Source organism: Humulus lupulus, chromosome 5 (assembly GCF_963169125.1).
Source record: "Humulus lupulus chromosome 5, drHumLupu1.1, whole genome shotgun sequence".
Lineage (NCBI taxonomy): Eukaryota > Viridiplantae > Streptophyta > Magnoliopsida > Rosales > Cannabaceae > Humulus > Humulus lupulus.
Window position 1 is genome coordinate 162,723,524 of NC_084797.1, and position 4,341 is coordinate 162,727,864.

The window sequence follows — 4,341 nt, forward strand, 5'->3', positions numbered from 1 at the left end:
CTCACTACAAATAAACATTAATGGTTTAAAATTTAAACAATACATAAATGAGTGCGTAACAAATGAATGTTAAAATTGATTGAAATATATGACATATGTTATATTTGATTGAACCTCTGGATTGTTGTCTAGTACAACTAATTAAGCTTGATCTAATTCTGTCTTAGAAATGGTCACCACTGTGCCTATCCCATGTAATCATTTATCAATCTCTGAGTTATTTCGTGGTTTGCTGATTCCGATTGCCTCGACTCCAACCATGTACTCTGAACAAAATTTGATTGCCTCTTCTGATATATAACACTCAACCATACTAGCTTCTGGACGATGGTGATTACACACATAACCTTTCAACACCTTCATATTCCTTTCAAATGGATACATCCATATCGCTCAAACTGGCCCACACAATTTCTCTTCTCTTACTAGATGAACCATCAAATGTATCATGATGTCAAAGAAAGAAGGTGGAAAATATCTTTCAAGGTTGCATAAAGTACGACTATATGATCATGCAATGCATCCAACTTCTTCATTTCTAATTCTTTTCTGCATAATTGATTAAAAAAGATGCAAACATATGTCACACAATTCTAAACTCTTTTTGGTAAGACTGATCGAATGGCAATCAAAAATAACTATTGCATTAACATGTGGCAATCATTAGATTTCATTCCCATTAACCTCAAATCCTCCATGGACACCAAGTTTTGAATGTTAGATGAATATCCATCAGGCACTTTCATCTCCACATGAGATTTACATACAACTCGTTTCTCTTCTATAGACAACGTAAAACAAGCCAGAGTTAAATATGCACGCTTACCTTTCTCCTCAGGTGCCAAACAATGTCTAATGCCCATCTCAACAAGATCTACACCAAGTTTTGAATGTTAGATGAATATCCATCAGGCACTTTCATCTCCACATGAGATTTACATACAACTCGTTTCTCTTCTATAGACAACGTAAAACAAGCCAGAGTTAAATATGCACGCTTACCTTTCTCCTCAGGTGCCAAACAATGTCTAATGCCCATCTCAACAAGATCTAAACGACTAGCCAAACCATCCTTAGTTTTGTCGAGGATATCAAGTAAGGTACCGATAATACTTTCACACACATTTTTTTTCTATGTGCATGACATCCAAACAATGTCGAACAAATAAATCTTTCCAGTATGGAAGACGAAAAAAATTTATTTTCTTTGAAAACATCCATTAACTTTCTTTTTTTTTTTGCGTCTTTCCATACTTAAAGTCTATTTTTTCCACTCCATCAAGAATTTGCTCCCCTGATAGTGTCAAAGGAGCAACATTTTGTTCTTCAGTACCATCAAATGCTTTCTTTTTATATCTATCACGATGATTTAGTGGCAAGTATCGTCTATGACCCATATAGCACATTTTGTGCATTTGATAGGCGATGAGCCCATGTGTTGGTGCAACAAATTTGACGACACTACACCAAACACCCATTACCATAACACATCATTATAATAGTATTTAAAAAGAGTTATTGTATATGTGAAAATTTTCAGGCGGCAAGTTAAAATAAAGTACCGCCAAATGACTTAAGTTTTTTCTACCTTTCCCGTACCCATTTCCCCTATACCCATTTCTTCAATTTTTCTTCAATCTTTCCCATCCTGGTCTCTCTCGGTCTATCTCTCTCGTAGACCTATCTCTCTCGATCTTTCCCGTAGACCTATCTCTCTTGGTCTCTCTCTCGGTCTCTCGGTCTTTCCCGTAGCTTGCTCTTGCAGGTCAACCCTCTTCGATTAGTTCTTTTTTGTTTTGTTTTTGTTATTGCAGTATGGGTTTTGTGTAGATTGTTGCTCTGTTTTATCGAACATTTGTGTAATATGCTTAAATTATATTCCAGTCAAGGGTTTCTCTGATTCATGAAGTAGGTGATAGCTGTGATTTTATACATTTTTCTAATCTGCATTTCTTCTGGCAATGAAGGTCACCGTTAGAGCCTCTTCCTCTCTTTGTACCAAGTTCTCCTTTGCTCTATCGATGGAGGAGCCTCTTCTATTATGAGAAATACCTCAAACCTACCAGCTGTTTCACTCATTCTCAGGTACACAAATTAGGCACCTTTACTGTATTTTTTAACATTTTGTTTTCATGTAGCTTGATACTAGTGCTTCAGCAACAAACAATTTTTATTAGCTTTGATGCTTTAGTTTTTTAGGTTATTAAGCTTATGGATGAGTTTTCTATCTTTTGAGTACGTATATGAGAAATAAAAATTATGTTTTTTGTTTTTTAATATCCTCCGTGTTTACACCAAGCTCTGTTTAGTCAGCTTTTTTAGTTGTACATTTACTTTCTGATTTCATGTAGTTTGGTACTATTACTTCATGAATAACCAATTTCTAATTGCATCAAAAGTTTACTGTGAACTAGTAATGATTTCTTTTTATTTCCCCCCCAACATATGACTTAGTTATTAAGAGTTTGGGGTTTGGTATTTGGTGATTCATTAGAAAATTTGGAATATAAGTATAGGCAGATAGTTTTTTGGCTGGTTTCAACTTATGGCTACATCTCTTTCTAGATTCATTAATAATTGAGTCTTGTAGGATAGACTTGTTACAATATTGTTAGTTGATTGTTATAATTTACATGGGTGTTAGTAAGATTTTGTATTTTCTTTTTCTTATATGTGAATTGTATCCAGATTTATTCATAGGTGGCATGGGGCTGGAGTGATTTGATCTTTTTTGTCTTTTTTTAGATAAGTTTTAGATATGTGTTTCAATGATTCTATTCTGTTGAGCCAACAAGAACACTTCTTTTCTCTTTCCTTTAGGTAGTTTTTTCTTCTTTTTATCTTTTTCTCTTTTATTCATTTGAGGAAGTTGAAATTTAATGGTGCTATATTAGTCTTTAGTTTTTTCAACTGTTTTGGTACTGTAAACTAACATGTTTTATTGTTTGAGGTTTCAAATGCTCTGATTTGAATTTGAACAGAAATTACTATTAAAAGTTATGAAAAATAGGAACTCAAATGGAGGAAAATGATAAGAACTTGTTTATGAAAAATAGGAAAACACTTCTGCTGTTAATTGTTGTTTTTACAATGTTGTATTGGATCACAAATTGGCGTCGAAGTCATTGAATTGTAAACCGTGAGACTAAGAATAATTGTTGTTTTAATATGTCTTTTGAGTCATCCAATATGTCTAATTTTCTCTGGAGCAGTAGCAATTTCATATTGAATTTTACAATTAGTTAAGAAAGTTGGTTAGTGGTTATGCAAAAGGGTGTATAAATTGACTTTGAAGTCTTAATCTTTGCTCCTGTTGTGAATATTTTTTGTTTAAATTTTTCTCTATGCATATTCTGTTTAAGACTTTGATTTATGCAGTGTCTTCATTAAATGGCTTTTTTTTTATTTAACTTTTCAACTCTCATGTATTTTTATAATAATTCTATAGAAATAGTAATTTCTTTAACTAACCTTAAGTTTTGATATTTTCCCACTTTGAATTTGAACCCTTCTTGTGTTCTTTTTTGTGTGCATGAACTTGACAGTTCTGGCCCATTTCTAAATAGGTCCATTATTTCAATACATGAACTTGACAGAGTTGGTTAATTTTTCATTATAACTTTGGTCAATAAACTGGACTTTTTTTAGTTATGTGGTTTGTTTATGTTGCTTTATTCCAATTTTAGTTAAAGCCAAAATCTTTCAGGGTTGCTTGAGGAAGTACTAGCTATATTGTTTGTGGGCATTCCTGCTTGGGCATATCAAGCAATCTGACCTCCTCCCAAGATAGTGCTAAGCATAAACTTGTCTTTGTCCCTGGATCTGATCGTTGCAAGCATGACACATTAGCCAAACACTTGTCTTCAGTACTTGTCTTCATCTCTCTTTTATTCTATACCTATGTTTAATCTTTTGTGAATATCTGAAGAGTTCATTTTCGTGTGTCTGATGGAATATATATATGTTATATACATAAAAATATATTGTTTACCAAATCATTAGTAAACTTTCTCATTTCACTCTATGTATGATTTATGGTGTATTTAGGACAAGAAAAGAGAATTTCCATTGTTAGTAAATGAGACTATTTAGCATAAGATAAGAAAGTGACAACTCAACAAATATTTATGCAACACAATCTGATCTATGCTGAATTATTGGGTTACATTTTGACCAAACTTTTAATTATTTTTTAATAAACTCACTTAAGCATTTTGATTAAGAGAATGATATCTCAAGTTACCCACTATGGAAATGAATATTAAATATCTTACTCAGCAACTATTACATAACCTCAGAAAAAGAACTAGGCTAGTAGATATATGTTGTCAAAAGCTGAAT

General features: G+C 32.7%; 1 long non-coding RNA gene across 1 annotated transcript; it reads left to right on the top strand.

The window, feature by feature from the left end:
• Positions 1 to 1,639: 1,639 nt before the first annotated feature.
• Positions 1,640 to 3,813, top strand: LOC133780695 (uncharacterized). Its single transcript, XR_009869518.1, has 3 exons — positions 1,640 to 1,765; positions 1,968 to 2,085; positions 3,707 to 3,813. It is a non-coding gene; the product is annotated as an uncharacterized LOC133780695 (long non-coding RNA).
• Positions 3,814 to 4,341: the final 528 nt, after the last annotated feature.